A 26,670-nucleotide genomic window follows, 5' to 3' on the forward strand; every position below is an offset into this window, starting at 1 on the left:
TCCTCTCAGCCACACCTTCTCCAAGGCCCGTGGCTGTCATTCCATCCAAGTCCCTGCTGCTGTAACAATCGATGCATAGGCTTCAAATGGCTCCAGAGGGAAGTCAAGCAACTTCACCTTGAATCATTCCCCTGCAGTGTGCCCCCCAGCCCCTACCGCCCAGTACCTCCTTCTCTAGTGCATCCCTGTTAACGAAAGGAGCTTAATAAAATGCCAGGGAATCCTTTTGCCAATGGTCCTTGCCCAATCCAGAAATAAATGTGGCAAAAACATTTAATCTATAGGACACATGAACTCATGGATAATTCTTCCCCTTCCCTCTTCCTCAATGGAGTGACAGTCCTGAAATGCATTCATTAAAAAGCCTCTCAGAAGGTGGTCCTGGGAGATCCAGAACAGTTGATACCAAGTGCTGAACAGCTCAGTAATGCTACCTGATATTGAGTTTTGGCCCCTTAGTCTCAGTCCCTTTTCCCTAACTCCCACTTCCTGGGTTTCGCACTCCCTGATAAAATTTTAGCACTTAACCCTTTGCCTCAGGCTGTTTGCAGACGAATGCAGACTAAGAAAATGTATGATCTTAAGCACATAAACTCGTCTATGTCTCAATTTCTTAACATAGAAATGTATACAAGTAGTATTCACCTCTTAGGATAAATGCACTGACCAAATGTATTCATACATGAAAAATACCTAGGACATTTCCAGACACAAAGAAAGCAGAATGCAAGGCACAATTTTATGTACCAATCACTTTTACATCCCCTTTCCCAGCTGCAGAGTTTTTTTTTTTTTTCAGATAGAAGCCAGTGTTCTTGGTTCCATGACTATTTTTTCATTCATCTACATATGTTATGCATAAATCTTGGGCAAGACACTATGCTATATACCAGAGATTTGGATAAAGAACATAATCTTTCTCTTTAACAAGCTCATAGCCTTGTGGAAGAGGAAGAAAAATAAAATAAAAAACAATAAATACAGAGTAACAAATACTGACAAGGAGATTTACAACACTATGGAAGCAGAAAGCTGTTACCTGAAATGAGAGGCTTGAAAACCCATTTTAGGTGAAACTATGGCTTAGCTAAATTATGAAGGGCACTGAGATAAGTAAAACATTGAGATCATTTTAGAGAGAAAGCAACAAATGTACAAGCATCCAGGAGACATGGAAAAGAATAGTACATTCAGGGGTTGCTCAGCTAAATTGCTAAAGCTGCTCTACCTTCTTGTATGTAAAGCTCAGAATGAGGAGAAAGAAGAAAAAGAATAGCAGGGGAAAATATCATGAAGAGCATGCATATTATCTCAAGATGTCAGTTTTTATCCTGAAGGCATTCAAGAACCATAGGGGGAGTTTAGAAGAGATGGACTTTTGGAAAGAATCACTCTGTGATGGTAGAATGAATTGGAAGGGGCAATGCAAGAGGCTGAATTCAGTAATTCAGACCAAAAAAAGACGTGAGCCCAGGAAGTGGCAAAGGGGGTGGGGATGGAGAGGAAGGAACCTATTTGAATTTTATTAAACAGAAAAATAGACATACAGGTAAACAAATAAATACATGACAGAAAGAAAGATAGATATTACATATACGTAGGTATACATGGTAACTGTTACAGATAGATGAGTATTCATGTATACATAAATATATAGAGATATGTTCGGAGACTTACAGAGTGGAGGATTGAGAGAGGATTCCACACCATTCTCAGATCATGGCTCAGAAGTGGTGGAAGACATACCAATAATCAATATAAGGTTTATCAGAGGAGGACTCAGTAGGCATGGGGTTTGGAGAGTATGTGATGGGGTCAGTTTTTAACATGTTGAATGCGAGAGGTCTGTGTGACAATCAGGAGCAGATACTCAGAGTTCTGGAGTAGAGAAGGTAGGCATTGCGTTGAGTTTCTGGCTAGAGAAACGAGACAAATAAGACTGTACTTAAAAATCCTCTCAGAGGCTTTGAAGACTTGTTCTTTGGAAAATATTCCTATAAATTTTAATATATAACCAAGTATAAATAGATGCTAGCTCTTTAGGTCCTTTGACCTTATATATTCAGCTAAGAAAATTGGAACAAATTGTTTTGTTTTCATTAATCTTTCCTAACATTCCAGAGAGTCAGGAAAGGGAAACAACTTCAAAATGTCAATAAACAATTAGCTGAATTACTCAGAGCAAAAACAAGAAGAGCAGTTGATAGTTTCCATATATTTGGGGCATTTAAAAATATGTTAACGTTAAAATATGTTTAATATGTGATAAATATATTATGCCTTAAAATAATTTAAGGTAAAAAATGTCAAAGCTACATACATTCTTCAGGAAAGGTCTCTTACGAAGTGACGTTTAAGCAAAAATCTAGTAGATAAAGAACAAGCTGTGCAAAGGCAAAGGAATGTCATGTAGAGAGAACCGTGTTATATAGAATATTGAATGGAAACATCTTAAAAAACATACTATTTGATGGAAATTATTCTCTCCACAAGGAAATGCTTAGAGACAAAATTATTTCAGTAGCATGGCTTCAAGGAACTGAAGCCAAGTGCTCAAAAATAAAATTCAGCTTCTTAATCATATTCAAGAATTGAATGCTTGGGCAAAAGACCAACTTAGAACCAAATCCCCAGACTTTGGTTAATTATGAAATGTCAGAGTTCCATAGACTATGGCATGGGAGTCAGCCACAGACTTCATTAGACTAACTTGTGGTATCTATTAGGATACTGAAATGTCTCAACAGTATGGGAAAACACAAATTAAATATATTTTAAGGCATACAATTTTATATCCCAGAGTATATGCTATGGATTTCATTTAATCTGTATCAAAACCAGAGGACTATTATGAAATGAAAATAAAACTCTACACCCTGGATAAATTCTGACTCTTACATATGCAGCATCAGAAATTAGATAAATTTGTTACAGCCACAAGTTCATGGTAGCCAAATAAACTCGCTGTTTGAAAATGTGAAGTTTCAGCACTACCATTTTCTTTGGCAGGGATGGGATCAGTTCTAAAATAAATAGCAGTAAACAGTCTTCCCTGTTAATTACATGTGTAACCACCAGCTGTTGGTCTAAATCAAGGTCCATTTTCTTTTAGTTCTCTATGCCCCAATCCCATGATCCCTGAAATAACTGGAAATAATTGAAGAAAGATAACAATAGTAAAGGACTCAAAACCAAAACCAATCAACGTAACTCCAGACAGCAGTACAGTGTGACCTCCGTTCTCCCAACACCTATTCCATATCTAGCTCCAGTTTTCACCTGGCAGCTATTTCATGAAAATGCATATAATATAATACCTAGCACATTGTGGGTGTTTGTTGAGTGGACTACTATGATGAAAAACGCACAGTGGTAGCCCTTAATTAAGAGCTTTCAATCTAAGAAGCTTCATTTGAAATTCTTGGGGCCAATTCTTATAAATGTAACAAAAGATAGTCTAGTCTCATGGTGACTTAGTAGTAGTCACAGACATATTTAGAAACAAAGTCAGTGTATTTAGGTACTGACCAGGTGGCTGAAACATTGAAAAGATCTAGTTAAATTAACTAAGGAATCTGAAGTTTGGAGGCAGAGTCAAACTCCATTATAGCGGTAGGGGTAGGGAACATTAATGAGTCTGTGCCTTAGATTTTCTCAGTATAAGAGCTGCACTGTACATTACTACATATACTGAAAAAAGAAAACCCGATTCCCACACAAGTATTCACCCCACCCAACAAAATTAGTTTGAAGTTTTTATTCAGTCATTTATTCATTTGTGCTTAAAAATGACTTCTATGACCTAGAATAATTTTAGATCAGATTCTCATTCTTACTGATCCCCAATCATTTTTGGAATCCTTGGCTAAGCCTTACCTGGCAAATTCTTCCCAGCAACATTCATTCGTTTCCTCATCCACCACTACTTTAGGTGTGTATGTTGTGTGTGTGTGTGTGTGTGTGTGTGTGTGTGTGTGTGTGTGGCTTTAGCTGACTCTTACAAAATGCCTAATACACACCACTCTTCTTTACATATCTTGACTTACATATGTGTGAATCATATCAATTCATTTAGCCTTCATTTAGATTATGAAATCTATGTGCTTTATTATTATGCCCATTTAATAGATGAGGAAACCACGAGGTAGTTTAACCAGCCCAAAGAGACCCAAATTGTAAGAGAATGGGAAAAGAAGGCTTCGAACGCAGGCAAATGGCTCCTGAGTCCACTCTCATTGCCACTACACGCTGCTGCTTCCTTCTGACCCTTGTGTTTTATATGGTATGGCAATATTATCTGTTACATCATGATTTCCTCTTCCACACGAGGGTTCTTAACAAAAGCTTCCACCTTTTTCCTCTTTGTCTTCAGAGCTAATTATGATATGTTACCTGGCAGGTGTGCAAAAGTTATTCGTTGAATAAATGAATTCATTTACCTGGAAGGGGCATTCTTGTCAAAAGCACCTAGGTTTTAAGGTTTCTGTAAAGAAGTGAAATTAGCCAATATACTACAACTATCGAGACAAAGTGTTGATTCCTGAAACTTCAAAATTCCTATCAGATGCAATGGTGCTTTACTAATGGTCAACCTGCTCTAAAAGTAATAAAATGTAACAGAAAAAACCAGTCCAATTGCTACCTAAACACTATTTTCTATCAAATATTTGAAAACAATTTTTTTAAGTTATATTTTCAGTCTGGCACCAACTCTAATTCTTCTTTTCCCCTTAAATTCACCATCTTAGGGCACCTATGTGGCTCAGTCAGTTGAGCATCTGACTGTTGATTCCAGCTCAGGTCTCGATCCCTGCGTAGGGCTCGGTGCTGAATGTGGAGCCTGATTAAGATTTTCTCTCTCTCTCCTTCCCTCTGACCTTCTCCCTATATCCCTCTCCCACTTGAACTCTCTTTCTCTGTGTCTAAAATAAATAAAATAAAATAAAATAAAACTTTCATGAATGAATAAAGAAATTAATTAATTAATTAATTAATTCACCATCAGTCTAAGCTCTGATCAGAAAAGCCACTCTATTTCCAACTACTATAATCCAGATTAGTTTTTCTTTCCTGACATTATTTTTTTCAGCAGGTTACAGTGAACATTTTGTTGCTTTCAGCTGTGAAGTGTCTGCTTCGTAAACCAGTTGTTCCCATTCTCTTCACCCTGGGTTAACTGCTTGGTTTTCTACTCTCGTGCATGTCTTAAATAGACATGTGTATGTCCAGATAGACTGTATATGTTCTCGACCCTCAATTCTTTATTATGTAAGACCCTTTTGAAAAAAGAAGCAGAAGCAGAACCAGAGAGGATAGCATATCTTCTGGGACTGTGTTGTCACGTGATGTCAGGTTCCAGTCCATACTAAGTGAAGGACATCAGTTCCTTATCAGGAAACAAATAGTTCTGTAAGAATTTTTCCACACAAAATGTACTGAATGCGTAATTTTTCTCAATACTCTTTTTTAAATTAATTAATTAATTAATTAATTAATTTAACTTTCTGGTTTTTCTGTTTCTACTGGCTGCACCAAGAAGTAATAATACAATTAAGTGAATACACTTTTATCTACAGTGCTGCTGGGGTCTAAGCACACAGCACTGCTTTGGAGGGGTAGTCAGTGGGAGATGGGAAGGCTTGAGCTGCAGCTACGTCACCAAGTCAAAGACAGTCAAAGTTTGTAATGGGCCTTTCAGGCATACATTTATTTTTTTTAATGTTTATTTATTTGCTTTGACAGAGAGAGAGAGAGAGAGAGAGGGAGAGAGAGAGAGAGAGAGAGCATGCACATGCACATGCACATGAATGGGGGAGGGGCAGAGAGAGGATGAGAGAGATTCCCAAGCAGGCTCTATGTTGTTAGCACAGCAGAGCCTGATGCGGTGCTCAATCTCATGAATTATGAAATGATGACCTGAGCTGAAATTGAGTCAGTTGCTTAACTGACTGAGCCACCCAGGCACCCGGCAGGCATACATTTAATATTTGGTAGAGAAAAAAAAATTAGAGTGAGTCTGTAGTTAAACAAAACCTGGATGGACTCCTGGACAATTGAAATATAGAATGAATTTTATGTAATGGGATTTTTTTTTTTGTCTGTTGACTTTTTAGTTATAAAGCAGTACCATGTTCTTTGTAAAACATTTAGAAAATGTGGAAAATACAAAAGGGAAAATGATGATAACCCATAATCCTACTATACACAAATAACCACTGTTAATATGATAATGTATTTTTTCAAATTATTTTATGCATATATACAAATTGTTCAGACCTATATCTTTTATTATCTATTTTGCTCACTTAATACTATGCACAATTTGCCAAAGCATTAAATATTCTCCTAAAACATGTTTAAATGGCTGCAAAATATTTTGTCATATAAGCAATCCACTATGATAACCAAACTCTACTTTTGTATATATTTGGTTTATTTGGTTATTTCTCAATTTTTGTTCATAATTTAAAAATAACCATCATAGTTAGTGTCTCAAATACCTCTGATGTCCCACTACTATTCTCTGGACCTCATTATTGATTCCAGCAACAACTGTAGTAGACAGTTCTGTTGGAGCTTTAATTCACTGTAGGTTGGTAGCATCTCTGCTAAAGCAATATCTGTCTCTCACTATGAGGCCAAGAATGCCCAGGAATTGGCACTAATCCATGCAGAGTATAGGGGGGATGGAGAACAGAGATAATGCCTGCAGAGTAGCCCTCAATCAGTGGGAGATGAGTGAGCCCTTATGGATGAATGCTTCTCCCAGTTGATTCTCAAGAGAAAAATGCCAAGACGCATGTTATAGGCTCTTGAGGAGATCCCAGGTGGGATGAAGCCCCAGTTTGTCACCTTGACAATGGACACTTTTTATGTTTTTTTTTTCTCCATCCCTCAGCATCTCCTGCCCTTCATTCCTGCATGGCGGTATTACCACACAAACACAATCCTTGTCTCAGACTCTGCCTTGAGGAGTGGGGACAGCCAAGCAGTTCAGTTCGTGTCCTTTCCATAATTCTTTGTCCATATTTCTAATTATTTCCATTGGACTTATTGTTACAGGTAGAATTGGTGGATGAAAGCCAGAAATTAAAACAAGCATTTTGATACATGCTGCACACTGGTAAGTTTTAATTAAACAGAAAAATACCCATTTCCTAATTACTATGTTTCTCCTAAATTGACCTATTTTTATTTTTTAGCTTAAATTTTTTCCATATTTATTAAGCAGATAAAAATTTTATTACCTTTAGGATTATCTTTAATTGTAGAACAGCCATCCAAGGAAGAGACATTTGTGTTCAAACTACATGACGGTGCCTCTGATTTCTATGAAATCTTTCTCAATCAAGAATTTCACTGACCTTTCAGATTTGAACACAACTAATCTCCTCAGAAAGAATAAAATGCCATAAAAAGCTACTGGTATTGCATTTGTACTTTTTGGAAAATTAGTAGAATTTACCTTTATTCAGAGATATCTGTTGGTAGAATTTTCCATTTGCCCATTCTTAGTCAATTACTATGTGGTTTAGAATATAATCTCTCTGTGAAATGTATTCAAAAGCAGGATATTTATTTGAATAGCTTTGTAAGTGCTGTGCTTCCTTTGCCTGCAGAGGCCTAGCCTAATCATCCCCTGGACAGCTAAGGTGCAGCACCATGATTTTTAACCCACCTGCTCTGGCTCACATCCAGTGGTTGAGCCACACATCCAGTGAGCCACACCACAATAGGCCCATACTGATGAGCCATTCCGTGTATTCTGGTTAGAAATGTTTTATAACAACTGCTTACTGGATCTCAAGGTTCATGAGGGCCTTTCCCTAAGAAAATGGACTCTTTTACTTGAAAGAGAATTCAACTGTATATAATCTCTTAGACTTTTTTGAGCATAATTTTTCTTGTTGCCCTCATTCTCTGTGGTTTCTTATAAGAAGTATGTGCATCTTTAAGTAGTCCATATATAAATAGAAATGCTCTCTATTTGACATTGTTGAAAGTGTATATCTTTTTAGATAGGATACTTGGACATACAATTTGTTTTGACTAGGTCCATGGTTATGGGTTCTTTGGATTTCTTTATGCCATCCTTCAACCATAAGGTAGCCAATATTGTTGATTGCATATTTAATATTTTATATTAATTATATGCATTCTCTTTCCCACAAGGATTTAAGGTATTTCACAAACAAGGCATAGGTATAAAGGAAATGGAAAAGGAAAATACAAGTGATGGTAAAGAGAAAAATGCAAATTTACCACCCACAATGGTTATTATGGGTGCCATGACCAGTGTAGTGTCATTAAAGCCAAGGAGAAAAACTGTTTCAAGAAGGAAGTAATGGTAAATCTTGTCAAATGCTGCTAGCAGATCTAATAAGACAAGGACAGAGAAATATCCTTTGGATCTAGCGTTTTGTGATTGTAAGTGACTTTGGCAAGAGTAGTTAAATGGCATTGTGTGGGCCATGCTTGGGAATGAAGCCAGATTGGTGTCAGTTGAAGAGTGAATAGTTGTTGAGAAAGGAGGGACAGCAAATAGAGATAACCCTTTTGAGACAGTTTGCTTTGAACAGGGTTAGAGATGATGAAAGTGTAGTGGAAACATGGTGATCAGGGGCACTGAAAATTCATCTTTAATTTGGGAGAGACTAGAGGGTGCTTGTATGAGCATGGGTATCATAAAATAGTTTCTTTTAGTGACCTCCCATACCTTCAAAAAATTATTGAAGCAAACAAAAATATCATCATATTATCCTTTAAGAAATTTAATATGCAGTTTTAGAAACAAGTAAAACATTTCATTGCAGTTAACTTGGGGATACCCAGTAGAACATTTAGGACATACTGGGATAGACAAAAGCACCATTGAGGAAGTGTCTTGACCAGTGTCTTGACCAGTGCCCATCATAAACAGAGGAAACAACCCAAAAGGAAATATCATTTGGCTTTTTTCCCACCATGAACATACTACCAAGCTACCACCTGTGGCCCTTAAAGTTGACAGAAGTTATCAACCCAGTGGTCTTCTAACCACATACACAGTCTATCTGGACAGAGTATATTTACTCTGGGGTTACTCTTCTAACCCCAAATGCTTCTTTTTAAATCCATCTTTCATTCTCTCATTGTCCGTTGACCCATTTACATGCTAGATATCCTCCAAAACTGGTCCTGGTTATTTGCCAAGGTATCCTTGTATAAGAAACCAAAGATTTCTGCACTCCAGAGGCTGAACTTGCAGTGAAGATATCCACAGTCTGGCCTGTGCTTCTCTCTCTATCTTCTCTCACACTCTATGCTGGAGATTTCTATACAGCAATGGAATACAATTACCTTTGTGTAATTAGCATGATTTTATTTAAAAATGCATATAAACAGATATTCTTATCCCTGAATCATTTTCTATTATCCTTTGATAACTGACTTCTCTACCAAACTTTCCTGCGTTTCCATTGTACTCATTATGATTTCTCATAGACATGCAGTGAAAGAGAGAAAACAAAGCCTTATATAAACTGTCTCTCATTCCAAGACTGTAATTTCATTCTTGGCAAAGACCACATGTTATTTATCCCTGTGTTCTCTGAACTTGTACATAGTAACACTCAAAATGTATTAGTTGATGAAATGAAAAGAATTAATGAAAAATAATATAAGACCTTTTCAGTGTTTATAAAATGGTCATTTTCTTATCTTATTTAGTTATGCAGTATCTTCTATTTAATCCATTAAATAGATTCAGCTATTCACTTAACTCCTCCATAGCCTCTCACCAAATCTTTTATCACATTTTTTCCTTTCTAATAAAAACCAATGGAAGATTTTTATTCTTTTTCTGTTACAGTTATATGCTTACTTTCTTTGATGTTTTAATTCTCATATAATTGTCCACTGTGAATAGTGATTTATATTTTCAATGACCATCACATAATACATTTACAGTATCTCTTCATTTATTACATTACTATATTATTTTGTGAGAAAATAATCATATAACTATTAAAATATGGTCTGACGTGACTTCTGAATGAAGGAATTAATTAGGCGTATCTGGAGGTCCCATTGCAGGCCAGAAGTAAGATGCTATTAAAATAACTGACAAGTAGTAGAATAGCACTCAGAACTGGAGGGCTGGCTTAGGAAAGAGAGAACATTCCATAATTATTTGTGAAATTAAAGCCTTCATAAACCCAGAATAAAGGCAGTAATGGGATTATTTGGAAAGAATATTAGATTAGAGTCAATATGGTAGGAACATATAAAATAGCTATATTCTAAATCTAATATAAATTGTGTAAGCCACTAAACCAGGAAAAGAAGGTTAATAATGCTTTCTTTAGTCAATTGATAGTGATTTTAAATAAAGAGAAGGGTTGACAGGCTCATATCGAAATGAGAATACTGAATGACGGACAAGTTTGGAAGCAATGAGATCTCTATAGAATGGTCTTCTCTGATAAAGGTAACATTTTTAGGGCAGACATCAGGTCTGAAACTTGCTCATAGGGAAAAATTAGATGGGCTCCTAATAGTAGAAGGAAACCTTAAGGAAACAATCACAAGTTGATGAAATTGAATTCCTTTCCCTGAGGGAAGGGAAAGGAAATGTCTTTAAGAAAGATTAAGAAAATTAACTTTAGGAAGCTAATTGTATCAAGTTCAAAAATTAGTATGGTGAATCTTTGCGTTTCCTCTAGAAAGTGGAGTTCAAGGAAATTGGCTATCAAAAAGAGTATAGTTCTGCCCATTCAAAACAAATCATACCAGGATATTTGAAATCCAAGCAGAGAAACAAGCCAGTATGACTAAACCCAGACTTTGGACAAAGTTGAAGGGCAAATGAGAAGGTCACACATAGTTAAATTTAGAGAGAACATTACAAAAGGCAATGGTAGAAAGAGCAAATTAAATACCCAATAATTGGATATAAAATACTTAGAAAGAATTCTCTTTCTTCAGAGAGGGATAAAAATCACAACTAAAATGATATGCATATTTTCCTCATTTATTCATTTCTTAGATATTTATTGAGAGCCTGCTGTGTATAAGGTATTTGTTCAGGCACTGGACAGTCACCAGTGAACTGAACAAACAACCCTCCCTTGTGAACTTACATTCTTAAAATGCTATAAGTACATCATAAAAATTCATTAGAACATCTTCCAGGATATTTTGTGATATTGTATTAGTTCAATTCTCTACACTTTTACATTATTTTTTGTAATGGTGATTCATGCTAATGAAAATTGATAACCCTGGGGACAAAGCCCTTTATAAATTCCATTTACTTAAGAAGATATAATACATTTTAGAATAATATTCGGTAATAAAAGTTGAGATGCAAACTTTTGTTGTTACTGTTATTGATTCACTTAACCATATCATCACGATATAACAGACACCACTTTTTACCTTCATAATATCCTTTCTTTTCTTTCTTTCTTGATTTTTTTTTCTTCGGGCAACTACTACCCTGCACCCAACACACACACGGCTAGATATCTTGATGAAGTAAAGCCCACTCTCCCTCCAGGAAGAGAATGATGGTCCAAGAGGGAATCCCATCCCCCTTGCCAGTGATTGGCTCGGGAATGGACATGTGACCCTACGTAGGTTATGAGGCATTTACTCACAGAGGCCCCCAATTATTCTTCAAATTTTAAGTGAAACTATTGACAGTGACGTATTTGTCATCATCTAAAAAGAAATAAATACGTGGAAGGGAAAATAAACCTTTAATAATGTCCCTGAAAATAAAGTAGGGCATATTTTAAAACTTTACTTGAACAAGTCTGTGGATGTTTTTTTCTCATCTATCAGTTAAATTAAAAAAAAATATATACAGTATGAGAAGGTCATGATTGCTCAGTAGAACTGCTTTCCTAGGTGATTTAAAACTGATTGATGTTCTATTTGACAGTCCTTTCCTAACTGATTTTACTCACACTTCCCAGATAGTTCCCAGGAGACCTATGACCCAAACCCTGGCCTCTCTTAAATTTCAGATTTACACCCTCAACCATTTCTCTGAATGAAAAAAGCATGTCTTGCTCAGACAGCAAACCTAAAATGTCTCAAACTGAGCTTTTTGTCTCTTTCAACCCATCCGCCTTTGTTTTCCACCATGGATTATACAGCATCACTCTCCTCTAGATTAATCAACCAAAGAGCACTCCTGCAATTTCCTTTGTCTCATTTGTTTCTGCAGACAGATTGGCTATTATGACCTGTTATTTCTAAATCTAATTCTTCTCTCAAATTAATCCACCGATGTTCCTTTGTGTAGCAAATGCGTTATTTAGGAGCTTATCCATTTTCCTGGACTTCGCAGTGGTGATCTAGCTGGTCTCTCTCCCTCTTCTCTCTTCCTCATTCTATTTCCTAACCAGGCGTGTGTGTGTGTGTGTGTGTGTGTGTGTGTGTGTGTGCGTGTGTGTGTGTGTGTGTGCATGTGTGTGTGTGTGTGTGTGTGTGTGTGTAATACCAAAATCTTGGCAGAATATCAAGGTCATGCAAGATGTGACCCTTACAACTTTTCCAGACTTGTCTTCTGTTTTATTCTCCTTCATGAACCCTGTATTATACTCAACCTGGGACATTCATCATTTCAAGAACATGTTTTTCTTTTTTTCTTTGTTCACAGTGTTCTCTGGGGTGCCATGTCATAAGATCTCTACCTGTTGAAATACTATATTCATTCCTGAAATCCCAAAGCAAACTTTAGCTCCACTTGGAATTTTTTTAAAACTAACTAATTCATTTATTTATTTTTAGATTTCCAAGGACAATCATTCTCTTCCTCCTTGGCATTACCACAAGGTTTTCTTTGGGCTTTACCAGGCACTTAGCTGCCCTCTCTACAATTCATACGAATGTGAACCATTAATTCTAATCTAACGTTATTAGATAAAAAGCCAGCTTGTTTCTAGAAATATAATGATCATGAGCCAGATAACAATACTTGTTCCATATACTACATTAATATAATAATAATTGTAATCCCATTTTGTTAGTACATTTTATTAAGTTTATAATAAATCAAAAAGGGCTTGGAAACTAAAAGAAACATCAAAATGTTAGAAAACACAAGAGAAAGAAAATTCTAGAGCCAGAGATATAACAGGACCATTGTACCTCCCTTTAAGGTTTGTAAGTTGACTAGGCTACTAGAAAATATTTTTCACAATATATGTGCCTTCCCTTCCCTAGAGTGGGCCTTTTTGGTAGTCGTGACCCTCTGAACTCCCTTTTTGATACTTCTGACACTCTTGATATTTGGCATAACTTAAAAGAAGACATAGAAAGACATGACTCAAGAAACTTAAAATAAATATTTATTGATTTCAGATGGTATCTGTCATACCATAAGACTTATTATGTAGTTACTTGTTTGCACATTTATTTCCCCTCTTCTACCCCCACAAGAATAAAATCTCCATGAATGGAAGGGCATTAGCTAGCTATTGACTACAGTATCGCCAGAACCCAAGACAGTGCTGGTTCTCATGAGTATTTGTTGACCCAATTGATGAAGCAATGAATTGCAATATACCAGTCCAAGCATGAAACATAGAAGACTTCTTCTGTGTTCACTTTCCCTCCTATTGGTTTGGAGCACACCAGGGAAGAGTTCTTAGCCCTTGGGGGCTTGTAGACAGAATTCAGAGGATTCATGAACTTAGATGGGGATGAATTCTGTCTTTTAGCCAGCTCTAACTGAAAGTTAACGTTTCTTTCGCTTATGATGGCAATCAAACAATCCCACTAGTATTAGTGCTACTGGTTATTTGGTTGCCAAACTCACAGGTATTTCATATCACATTTCTGCTGCTACAGATATCTTGAAACATTATTTACCCTCATCACTAGTTCACAACTATGGTGGTTATTAGAAATGTGCAGCTAAATTTAGTTAATGTTGATTAGAAAGCACATACTTTGGGGCACCTGGGTGGCTCAGTCGGTTAAGCGACTGACTCTTGGTTTTGGCTCAGGTCATGATCTCATGGTTTGTGAAATCAAGGCCCAGGTGGGGTTCTGTGCTGACAGTGCAGAGCCTGCTTGGGATTCTCTCTCTGCCCCTTCCCCCCTCACACTTGCTTTCACTCTTCTCTCTCTCAAAACTAAATGAACATTTTGAGAGAGACAGAGCACAACTGGAGAAATTAGCAGAGAAAGAGGGAGACACAAAATCCAAAGCAGGCTCCAAGCTCTGCACTGTCAGCAAAGAGCCCCACAAGGGACCCAAACGCACTAACCGTGAGATCATGACCCAAGCCGAAGCCAGACACTTAGCTGACTGAGCCACCAAGGCACCCTTAAATAAACATTTTCAAAAGCACATGTATTCACTGTGGCATAAATTCATTTTATACACATTTTAATAAATTATGGCAATATAATTGTCTCCCTTTATACTCCTGTATCTTTTATGTATTTAAAATTGCTGTACTTAGGCTTTTCCAGAGTGAAAGATGAATCCATGGCACACCCACAAAAAAGAAATGAACAACCATGCTTCTGAATTGGCAGAGTCACAAGGCATAAGGAGTGTGGGTCCTTGAGTTACCACAAGAAGAGAGCTTCCAGCTAAAAAGTAAGTAGCCCCTTCCTTGAACTGTTAAGGGTATGAAGGAAAAAATTTCTATTGTTTTTGATCCCTTATTTATGTTGGGGTATATTTATTAATGCAGACTATCCTACCAAACTGATACTACAATATTTTCTTCAGTCTTCAATCCCTAAGTAATAAAACACTATAAACAAGAACAAGTCAGGAAATAGCAAAGATGTTTCAAAGAATTATATGTAATAAACAGAAAAAAAAAAAAGAAAGATACTCATCTAAGTATTTTGGCTCTTCAAGATCATTTGATTCAGGCCAGCTTTATTATAATCCTATTTGTATAATAAGTTTTCTTGTTAATGAGAGCTTCCATCATATTAAGTCTTTGAAAACTTTCCTTGCTAATTCTCATTCATAGTTAGAATGAAGAATTCTATTTTTGTTATAAGAGACAAAAAAATGGTTCTCTGCACTATATGATTGAAACAGCTCTGCCATTTGGTGTCGTGTATCCAAATGTCAGCTTTAGTACTTTGTGCTGATATTAAAACTGCAAAAATAATGAAATAATGTCCATAATATCAAAATTATATATCCTTTTCATATCTTTTTTCTTCTGCACAAAGCCAGCTAACACATTTTTAGTTCTCATTTTATATTGAATGCTTTAAACTGGCCACAGTTTCCAGAAAACCAGATGTGATCCATTTTGGACAAGACATAAACCTATAAATTTTATATGAACTTAGAGGCCACTAAAGTCAAGAAAGAAGCATCTTGACTTATAAACATAACCCATTCTGGGCGAGTAACCAGTTAAGATGATAAGGGCAACAGAAATATCTGAGAGCACTTGAGGTGAACTCTTCTTGACTAAACTGTAAACTAAATTTGTGATTATTTCACATTGTTATAAAATTTCTTTTTTAAATTTAAAACAGCAAAATTTGATTTATTATTGTACTCTCTCTTACTGTAGCCTCTCCTGTAGGCGTTGCCCTATGTGTTTGCACCAAGTCCAAATATCAATCACATTCCAGGCATTTCTTTTGGCTTTGTGTGTTGTTCTTCTCTCTCCACCCATCTTCCAAGCCTACTTTACCCTACAAGATTCAGACTTTCACAATTCAAAAATTATAAGGCTTTTTAGAAGCTAGGTCTGTAATAATTTTAATATCAAAACAGGTTTCATTGTGTGGGGACATGAGAAACTATTTGAAACTAAATGTAGTGTGTGTGTGTGTGTGTGTGTGTGTGTGTGTGTGTGTACTTTAAAGGAACAACGTTATGATTGAGCAGTCTATTTTTAAAAAGAATTACTGTTATAAAATTCTCCAAATTGTACATTGAGGAAAAAAAATTGACTCGACTTAAGACTCTATCAAATTACATCACTATTCACTTTCTTTAAAAATAATAGGGATATATATTTTAGATTTTTGATTGGGATTTTTAAAAATTCTTAGCTTCATTGAGGTAAGTTCAGTGTATTACTTAGAAAGTTTTTATTGTGAGAGAAATCACTTACAACTGGAGCATTTACTCATACTTGGATGGTAAAGTAATGTGTAGAAATAAATTTTTTGCGGACATTAAATATATCAATGTATTAGCATTTGTAAGTATAGTAGGACACTCATTAGTGCAAGGGTTGACCCCTGATGATGGGAATTTTATCATGACAGTCAACTATATTGTGGAAAGCTGTCTCCTAAGGATAAAAATGTGAATTTGGGGTCATTTTGTCTTATAATATGGATGACATTTGGTTTCGTGGAAGTTTTTTTTCTTGATTCTGAGCATTTCTTGACACAGAGCAAGATACATGTGGGACATGGTTGAGGAGGAGTCTTATTACCACAATCATACCATGACTCATGAACTGATTTACCTCTAATGGTCCCGTGGTATGGACCCCAAGAGCGAGGCTTCTGTGTAATAGCTTTAATTGACATTCCTTTTTGTAATTAAAACACAAATAACAATACTATATGCCAATTAAATGAGAAATAGAACATAGTAGGATTGTTTCTGAGATTAAAATCTCATCTAATTAGCATGAGGAAAAATTAGAACTAAAACACTGAAGGATTTCTTGGTATTTTTAGAGCTAGGAGAATACTGTTAACTTCCCATTTAGAATTATTTGGCAGTCATAGATCTTGTCACATATTTTGAAAATGTTCTTTGTGAAGAATCTGGTTAGTCCACAGATTCACATGAATGTTGTGCACATTCTAAGAAAGAATGAAAAATTGCTCATTATAATTCAAAAATTTCTGAAGTAGGGTTTGTCCTTCCTTGTCCACTCATTTTCTCCCTCCACCTCACTGCCAGAAATAATAGCAAATCCTTCAACAGATTTAGAGTTCGTTATTCCAGTATGGCACCAAATAGCATAGATTTAAATGTGAATAAAGGGTAAGGACAATCTAGAGTAATGTGTTTAGATCCAGTCTGCCATGTTAAAAAAATATTGGTTCTAAAATATTTAAGTAATATATATATGAATAAAATTAAATATATCTTACTTAAAGCTACTGTATGACTTGAAGATGGCTGGGAAGTTTGCTCTGTTGATTTGGGTAAAACATATTAAAGTCTATTTAATGATTGTTGAGTTTTTAATTTCTCTTGAGTTTTTGTCAGTGTAACTTTTTTTACCAAAAAATTCTCTTCTATTTGAATCTTTGAATCTTACATATTATTATATCTGATATTAATATTGCCCAACCTATGGTGAGTGGTTTGATAAATATTTGCCTGGTCTATTGCTTCCCATCCTTTTACTTTATTTTCAACATTTTTATTATATGTGCCTCCTTTGTTTCTTTCATCTGATGATTTGGAAATTATATATCCTATTTCCATTCTTCCTTTTTCCCTTTTGAGTACAAATACTTAACAATAATAACAAATATTTAAGAACAGATAAATCAATATCTAAAGTTTACCAAGAAATGTATTTTCTGCCCAAATAAAGCAAGAAATTTATCATGCTTTTGTTTGCCTTTCCTGTCACTTAATTCTTACCATCACCCATGTCCAAATCATATCTGGCTTTTTAGTTTTAGTTTAGCTGGTTAGTCAGTGTTATACATCAGCATTTAGATGGTTCTCTCTTTACCATTTTCCTTTGCATTCCAAGTCTTATTTATTTATTTATTTATTTATTGCTCTAGAAATGTTTTTAGAGAGTCTTCTTTATGATTTCTCTCCTCACACTCTTATCTACTGATTCTGAACTTAGAATGTCCCAGAGCTATTCTTATATCTAATAGTAATAATCATTCTTAGAACTTCAGAAGTTTTTTTAACTAAACCCAATATCAAAGCACATTAGTATAACTTAAAATTATCTAGATAGATTCTAATGCCTATCAAAATTTTCATAATAATTAAAAAAAAACCTGAAAAACAAACTGAGTTTGTGAGTTAGAAGCAAGAACATTGTGCTCAAAAAGACAGTAAACCTCATTCTGGCATTCAATCAACTAGTTAGTTCTGTGAGGCTGAGAAAATTGGTAGATTTTTATGAATCTAAATTTCCTCATTTGAAAAGTGAATGACTTCTAACTTAATATTTTCTAATATTCTTTATAAATGTAAGTTAGAATGCAGAATATTAGGTAAGATGCTACATTGAATTAAATTGTTACTTTACTTGGATATCTAGGATTGGCCGTTCTTTAGTTTAATGTTTCTATATTTTGATACCTTAATTTTTAGAGCATGATAGTTAAGAATAAAGACAATATTATGGTAGTTAATATATTTACATAATATGGATATGACAAGTAGGTAGTTGAAACTTTTATTAAGATTTGTTCTAAACAACTTTTTACTTTCTATAAACATATCATGAAGTAGACTGAAGAACATATTATATGTCCATTGTTTTACATTTATTAAAATATCAGGCTTTGACTATAAATGGGGCAAAAATAAGCCATAAATATTTAATAAACTGAAAGCAAAAAAATAATTGCATTGCAAGCATTTCATTTACTTTAAGCTAAATTTGCAATATTTACTTTTTTTCTTCAAAATGGCAAAAGGCATTGTGATCAATGGAAAAAAAAACAGAGAAACTGTATTAACCAAAGAATTCTTGATCTGCAGATAGCACTGAAATAAAATCACTCATCATCAGGATTAGTTCTAACAGCATCTGCAGAACCAAAGGAGAGGATGATGTGACGGTTCCTTTGAAAACATCCGTCAGTGTCATCTGCTTCCTCTTGTTATGTCTTTCCTTTTCAAAAATTTCCTTCAGCTTGTACATCTGGAGGATCTCCAGCTCTGTGCTAAATTATCTTTGTTTCATGAATCCATGAAGTTTTTACAACATTCTCGATCGTCATTAAAAGAGACAACACCCTGTCTGGGTCCACAGATTGGGCTACTGAGTGAACACTTATCATTCATTTGTAGCCCTTTTGATAATGGATAACGCCACTACCACAAGACTTTCAGCTTATTTCAAATAGCTAAACATCGTATGGTTCACAAATCAAAATGACATAAAAATAAGTCTTGTTCCTACCTGTTTCCTCCCCCGACCTTGTTTCTCATCTATTCTTCTGACTTCCTTTGACAAACATTTCTGTTCTGCAATTTTATACTTCTTGAATTATTACAATGCCATAGCTATTTTTTACATACATGATGATTTTTTAAAAAAAAATTTAAAAACATATTTGGATACTTCTGATCTTTAGAATCCTGAAAATGAAATTTTACTGCTATTTATTCATATGCCAAACTAAAATAAAATAACTGATGTTGACTTTCAAATGTTATAGATAAATATCAAACAAATGGTTAGTTTTCCTTATAATCCATAGTAAATATAGGAATGTACTAATGAAAAATAAAAATGTCTGCATAAAACTTTTGTCACAGTAGGCCAGGCCCTTGAAAAGTCCCCAAAAAGAAAATGCCAATGTTTGGGTCCATTTATACTAATTTGCATTGGCTTCAGAATGATAAATATATAAGAATAAATGGTCCCATATATAATACACACACACACACACACACACACACACACACACACACATGCATGCACACACGCACACACACACACACACAGCTCACATTTTCTTTATCCATTCAAGCATCAGTGAACACCTAGGTTGTTTCCATTCCTTGGTTATTATAAATAATGCTGCAGTGAACATAGGGATATGTTATCTATTCAGATGTCGAATGACAATGTTGTACACCTGAAACTTATATAATGTTATACACTAATTTTACATGAATAAAAAAGAATATGTGTTGCTAAAAATGAACATTAAGAAAATATAACTAGTTTGGAGGTATTTGTTGTGTGGAAGAGAAGTCTCAGGGTCAGAAATAAAGTGACCAGAAGTATGTGAGCTTGTAAAAAACACTAGTATAAATGAGCAGGCACAATATCACTATATCAAGTCATAAGGTCTTATCACTATGATTTACTGCTTGCTGTACCTTAGAACTACAGGGAGAAAATGGTTCAGGATGAACTATCCATTCTCCTTTGACGATTTGAAGCAATACAACACCAGTAATATTTCAAAATGAAATTATGGTACAGATAGTCAAAGTCCTGTCTCATTTAAACTAAACAGAATCAATTACCACATGTGTTTTAAAATACTCTTAGTTACTTAACCTGGGTCTTTGGAAGCAAGCAAATTCAGAGTGAATAGTTAAGTTTTTCAACTAAATCTTCAGCTTTTCCCTTGTATCTCTGTATAGTTAATAATACAAATATGCCTCTTTATCCAAAACAGGGTTTTCTTCAAGGTCTGTAATAGCAGGTCTCCAAATAGCAGGTACAAAGTCAACTGCTATGTTGACAGCCTTAATTGAATATTCTCAACATTAGATTAAAAAATTAAAAGTATAATTTCCTTCACCTTGCAGGGATGTTTTAGATTTAATTATATAAACTGAATAAGGGAAACAGTCAGCCTCATCAAGCATTAAGAATTGTTTTCAACATTTCCCATCATTCATTAACAATCATGTCATATAATTTATTCCCTAAGTATTTAAAAATTTTTCTTTTTTGTCAAAGTCCATTATTAAACCAACTATCTAAAAAATGGTAAGATTCGTCTCCTTTCCATGGAATTTAATTTGGCTTACACATTTGAATGAAAAAACTAGAAGTGATTTATTTTATGCTACACTATTGTGAAAAGAGAAAGAATAGACATTAAATGAAGAAGAAAATATCCCCCCCTTTGGCTCAAGTTTAACACTCTATAGAATGCTTTGTACTTCCCCGTAGGGCCAGGACTCTTATTTCTTTTGGGTTCTGAGTGCTTTTCAAGACAGGAGATAAGATTTTCTTTCTTTATTATTTATTTTTAGTGTTTTAAAAATTCTATAAAAATAATCAATCATATATATGTGTGTGTGTGTGTGTGTGTGTGTGTGTGTATATATATATATATATATAAATAATATCTATGTCAGAGACTGCTTTTTCAAATATGTGTATAAGTACCCTTTGCAAAAGAATGCTACAAATGTAGATTTTTCTTAGAAAATAAATAAGTTTAAGTGTGGAACTAGGAAAGCTTAGTAGTAATAAACCTTGGCAGACTATTGTACATCTTGAATGCAAGGAACCAGAGGCAACAATAACTGAGAGGTGAAGCATCAGTGTGAAGAAACAGCTTGAAAAAGAGCATCAGGTGAGGGATGGAGAAGCTGGAACCCAAACTTATATTTCCTTAAGGCTAAATAAACCTAGACTTCCTGTCTTGCAGTACTTTAGTAGTTGGAAAGAGGAACGTGGGGATAATGATTCTTTGCAGCTTTGCTGAATGCTCCGTAGATTTCTTCATGGAGATGGACATAACTAAAATAGAATATTCTTGTATGAAAAGTTGGGCAGTAAGTAAATTTTGTCTTGGCTTCTTTCATCCATAATTGTGTTGTAGTTTTATACTCTGGTCTCCCAGAATTCTCTGCTTCAGTTCTCTACTCAGTTTTACCCTTTAGGACGATGTTCCTTTTTAAGAAGTCTTATCATCACTTTCATCCACACTCACCTGAAATTCCACTACTATCCATGAAAGATTAACTGCTATGGGAATTATCTTTCTGTCAAAATGTTTATACAATTAGAAAAAATATTTATTAATAAACAATTTCACACATCAGACAATAGGCAGTGCCCAGCTGTGATCTCTGAGACAATAAGTGAGGTGAATTCCAGTTTCCCCTCCTTATATTCCCTGGGGCAGTTTGTGGATCAGAGGACACTGAGGTGGTATTCAAGCAAGACCAAGCAAGCTGGCCGAGTTGAACACAGAGATTACAGCTAAGGGAGGAAGTTGGCTAAATTCTGTGGGGGAGAATATCCAAAAGGAAGGGGCTACACACAGACACACACACACACACACACACACACACACACACATACATGGGAAATCTGCATAAGCTTCTTCTTGGGTCTTTGAATAGAAATCTACAACGCGTGGAACAAAATCTCATGAAGCCAAGAGAAACACCAACTGTAAAGTAGTACATTGAAAATTCTCCAGAGTTTCTCTCAAGTGGGGAGGAATTTGTGCTCCCACCAGCCAGGGTTGATAAATGTCATGATGCATGCATCCCTGGTTAGAGAGCTTAGAAGAGCCATGCCTATGTAGCAGCCTTAAAGGCTGTTTTAAAACTTTAATTAAAAAGTGAAAAGCATCCCCTAAAATGACCAGACTCATTCTAGGTAACTTAACTCCATGCCAGCAAAGCGCAAAACTATTTAAAGAAAGAAAATCACCATTCAAAACCACACAATTCACAATTTCTCACATCTAATAAAAAATAACCAGCATGCAAAAGTACAGGACTAAATGGCCTATAGCCACTACAAAAAAGAATCCATAAAAACGACCCAGATCTGATAAAAATGATAGAATTGTCAGACAAAAATGCCTTAAACACCTAGCTCAAACCATTTATTTATTTATTTATTTATTTATTTATTTATTTATTTATAGAGCATTTACGCAAGTGAATGGGGGGGGGGTGGGCAAAGAGAGAGAGGGGAGAGAAAATTCCAAGCAGACTACAAACTCAATATGGAGCCTGATCCCATGACCCTGGGATCATGACCTGAGCCGAAATCGAGAGTTGGTCACTCAAAGGACTGATCCCTGTACAAACCTTTAAACAGATTAAAAGATATTAGGAAAGCATAATGAGGTAAGAAACAGAAGATAAAAAAGAAACACTTCAGAATTTCTAGAGACTAAAAATATAATATCTGAATGATAACTTGGATGCAATTGTGGATTGGAATTTACAGAAGGAAATATAAGTGGACTTGAAGGCATACAAATGCAAAGAGAAACTACCCAAAATAAAGCACAAAGAGAGAAAAGAATGAAAACAAAGTGGTTCACCAGGGGCCTATAAGGTAATACCAAGATGTCTAATATATACAAAATTGGAGTCCAGTGTGTGAGGGTGATATTTGAAGAAAGAATGAGCAGAATCTTTCAAATTGTCACATTGAAAAATAACACCTAAGGTGAATAAATACAAAAAACACTACACCATGACATATTATAATCTGATTACTGAAAACAAGTGATTAAAAAATAAGGAGAAACCAAAGAAATGGCTCACACACAAAGAATTAAAAGAGATAACTTTTTCAGGTGAGGGAAAGGTTCTGTACTTGACTATAGTGATAATGACAAAGTTACCCATTTTTTAAATCTCATCAAACTATATAGTAAAGTGAATGACATAATCTTATGCGGACTGTTCTTAAATAAACTGATTATTTACAAACACCTGATCTGTGTTCTATTATTTATCTAATTTGACAAATTATAATTTTAGGACCAGATAAGTAAACTTTTCTAGGGTAATTTTATTTCAAAACAAATTTTGGAATAAAGGTTTTAACCTCAAAGACAGAACTTTTAATGATGCTCATTTTAAGTGCCATGATGAAAGTATTTGGGAGCAGATAGATTTTCTAGCACTTATCAGATCTCCCCATAGGACTACATGAGTAACTGCCATCCTGCACAAACTGGCGTAAGTTTAAAATGTCAGTTCCGGCACTAATAGAAACAAAAACCTGAAGCTATTAGTTATGGCAGTTCAGTCACTTCTCAATAATTTGTCCTGATGAAGCACAGTGCCACTAATATTCCACAGTAGCCTCGAGTCACGAGAAAGTTTCTATTTGGCTTTATGATGTACCATCTGATTTTTAGCAAAAATTTCCCCAAAAATCCATTTTTTTGTGTCAATGTAGTGATCTCAAGCATAGAGCAACTTACCTGCACAGAAGAGAGGGAGACCAATATAACAACAAACATTTTAAGCATGCTCTGTGATAGGTCTCTGTGAAGGACCCTGGGCGTAAAAAGACCTATCCCCTTAGTTATAGCAATTAGCACAATGTCATTTATTCAATATCATCTGTGGAAAAAGTAAATATAGTAAAAACAATATATGCCCTTTTATCCATGGGATACAGGTGTGCTGTTTTGAAGGGACACATGCACCCCAATGTTGATAGCAGCACTATCAACAATAGCCAAAGTATGGAAAGAGCCCAAATGTCCATCAACGGATGAATGGATAAAGAAGATGTGGTATATATGTACAATGGAGTATTACGCGTCAATCAAAAAAATGAAATCTTGCCATTTGCAACTACGTGGATGGAATTGGAGGGTATTATGCTAAGTGAAATTAGTCAGAGAAAGACAAATATCATATGACTTCACTCATATGAGAACTTTAAGAGACAAAACAGATGAACATAAGGGAAGGGAAACAAAAATAATATAAAAACAGGGAGAGGGACAAAACAGAAGAGCCTCATAAATATGGAGAACAAACTGAGGGTTACTGGAGGGGTTGTGGGAGGGGGATGGGCTAACTGGGTAAGGGGCACTAAGGAATCTACTCCTGAAATAACTGTTGCACTATATGCTAAATTGGATGTAAATTTTAAAAAATAAAAAATAAAATTAAAAAATATATTCAATGGCCAAAGCTGAAACAATTTGATCAATGTAATGAATAACTACAATGTTGATGTATAATCTAAAGCATAAAATAAATATCCATTTGTTACACTGATATAAATAAACAATTGAAAAATAAAAAAAAACAATATATGCCTTGTCCTCCACAGAAGCATATAGTTTTGTTGGTTTTGGAGTATTGAAAAAATGAGACGTTTCTTTGGACAACCTGTCACAGATTTAAATGCCCATTTTTTCATTTCAGTATATATTTCTCTCTTTGAGAATGCCTGCTTCCCTTATATGTTTATCCAAATCAACCTGGTATGAGACATTTTGTTTAAAAAAAATCTACAAAGTAGAAAATATGCATATGAGATCTCAAAAATTGCCCAAACAACAAAATAAATTCTGATTAAATAATGTCAGAGTGTATCTATTATTACCATCAATCTATACATCTGTTAAAGATAAAATTGTTCTGTTTGAGGTCCAACCAACTTCCTCTTGTATTATGTAAGCTTAGGATTAATTTGCAAGTAGTACCAACCTTACTAAAAGGACATGGCTTACCAAATTAAAATGCTAACATACAGCATTTTCAGAGAGATAGATGCTTTGTAGGTTTTAGGTGAAACAAGTTTAAGGTAAAAGTTTGCACTTGTTTCTTTCAAGAGGCTGTTTCCAAGAAAACACATGGAGGAGAAATTGGATGATATTTTTGGGGAACTTCTATAGATAGTTCTAACTTCTATACAAGATTAACTTCTCTAGATAAAGTCAAAGAAATGCTACAGAGAAATTCAGGAAGATTACCAGAGTAACTTTGTTTGTAACACATTTTCTACTAAATCAGCAATATAAGAGCAAGAGTGTAAACTTAAACTTTCAGAACACACATTGATAACTATAGCCACAAAATTAGAAGTCCTATGGTAAAACCCTTTATCAGGAACTTGACAATGGCTTTGAATTAAACATTCTGTGTCATAGTATACCTAAGGACTTAAAGCAATGACTTTTGACCCAAGATATTTTCTTCAAAAATGAAAGGGAATCTCATGGTGTAGACTAGACAGATATCACTAAAGAATTTCAATTGTATTCTCTATTGTAAATCTAGTTTTTCTCCCTACTTATGATATAAGCAGCATTAAAATTATTTAGGTAAGTTTTCAAAAAGAATAGATATTAGTGATGCAATGAAAAAGCTGCAGTTTTGTCTTTTGTTATCACTTACCTATTCAAATGGCCTGGTCATGCCTTTTGATAGTTTTAGCTGGATTTCATTTGGACAAAGTAAGTAAACTGTAACTTAACTCATTGATGCCATAAACCTCACTGCAATGCATACCCATGACATATACTCATGGGCGTAATACATTTCTATTACACACTTGCTCTACACAGTCACTGATGTAAAATGCATTTACTGGAATTAAATTTATTGACCCAGTGGGTATATATAGTATGATTGCTTTTGTAAAATGCATACTCAGGTTCAGAACCATTCTTGGGCCAAATGGTGGCCTAAATTCCCCTGATACCCACTTTTGTAAAACCTTGGCTAAAAATTTTCCCCCTATCATGATCAATAAGAAAAATGCAAGCAATAAAAGGCCAATGTATGATCCTATATTTTTATACCTGTGAATAAAAAAATCATGCCCCAGCTTAATATGACTTTTCTACCCATATTTTTCCCTTTTCTCTTTTTAATCCTTCTTCCTCTCTTCCTTCCTTCCTCCCTCTCTCTCCTCTCTTTCTTTCTTTCTTTCTTTCATTAACTTTCTTTCTATTTTTATTAACTCTACTTTCCTTTCTGTACTGTTGTCTCATCTACAATGAATGCATTCTTAATTTTAGCACACAAATTGAATCTTCTTGTATTACTTCTTCTGGGCAAGCAGCTTTTTTTCCCTGTGTCTCTAAGTAAAAGCTAGCAGGTTTGTGTTGGGACTTTTCAGGAGTCACCTGAAAGGTGAAATGATTAATAATATGTGAGCTAAAGTCTGGGGTTACCAGAGATACAAATGCTGCTGTTTAAGATTCTTCAGTTTCTCCTTGGCATAGATAGTCTGGTGCCCTGGCTTCACAGAT

The 26,670-nt window shown here is 34.9% G+C and overlaps 1 protein-coding gene across 1 annotated transcript in view; it reads left to right on the forward strand.

Annotated features, from left to right (window-relative positions):
- LOC113604776 (uncharacterized) overlaps window positions 1–15,583 on the forward strand; it is a 591,327-nt gene extending 575,744 nt beyond the window's left edge. The window contains exons 5-6 of the transcript XR_008298129.1: window positions 7,063–7,123; window positions 14,463–15,583. The gene's annotated coding sequence lies outside the window, so the exon portion shown is untranslated. The remainder of the gene's footprint in view (window positions 1–7,062; window positions 7,124–14,462) is intronic.
- Window positions 15,584–26,670: the final 11,087 nt, after the last annotated feature.

This window comes from Acinonyx jubatus, chromosome C2, assembly GCF_027475565.1.
Source record: "Acinonyx jubatus isolate Ajub_Pintada_27869175 chromosome C2, VMU_Ajub_asm_v1.0, whole genome shotgun sequence".
Taxonomy (NCBI): Eukaryota; Metazoa; Chordata; class Mammalia; order Carnivora; family Felidae; genus Acinonyx; species Acinonyx jubatus.